Consider the following 833-nt stretch of genomic DNA (forward strand, 5'->3'; position numbering starts at 1 on the left):
CACTCTCACTCTCTCAATCTGAATCTCTCTATTCTTGTCTCTATCTATCATAATCTCATTCATTCACTTTACACATTCCACAATATTTCCTTAACTCGAATAATATCGTACGAAGAAACTTCTTTCTCTCTCTCCTTTCTCTCTCTCTCTCTCTCTCTCTCTATCAAAGATATTTTATAACTTTCGAATTTCCTTCGTCGATTCTCGTTGCAAAATACCTCTCTGCAAAAGGGGATAGAGAGAAAGCGAAATAGTGAGTGAAATAGAAAGATAGAGATAGATAAAGAGAGAGAGAGAGAGAGAGAGAGAGAGAAAGAGAGAGAGAGAGAGATAAATTGGACGTGTTTCGATACGTGAAACTATCCGGAGGAAGTAACGGCAACAACAACGACGCACAAGGACGTAGGGCGTACGTAGGAAACGCATTGTATCGCTAACTAAAATGTTACAACGTTTTCGCGAACGCACCGATCTCTCTAACAGGGGTTACACCGTTCTTGTTCTGGAATATTTCCCTTCGACATACTACATAGATTTGCCTTTTGTGCACCGTGAGAATTACTTTCCCAAGTTGATACGGAATAGCCTTCAAGCGGGACGAATTTCGTCTGAACCGTAATATCAATTTCGTTTGAAGGAAGACAGAAGCGGAGAAAGGAAGGAGAGAGGGAATAAAGAGAGTAAGATATACATATATATATATATATATATATATATATACACACACACGCAAAGAGAGAGAGAGATAGACATACGTATGTTGACAAGAGAGAATTCACAGAAACGTTTTCATTCCTCTCCTCTTAGTACTCCCACTTTCTCTCCCTTTTCCT

This window comes from Vespa mandarinia, chromosome 7 (genome assembly GCF_050613455.1).
Source record: "Vespa mandarinia isolate Hongniang chromosome 7, ASM5061345v1, whole genome shotgun sequence".
Classification (NCBI taxonomy): Eukaryota; Metazoa; Arthropoda; class Insecta; order Hymenoptera; family Vespidae; genus Vespa; species Vespa mandarinia.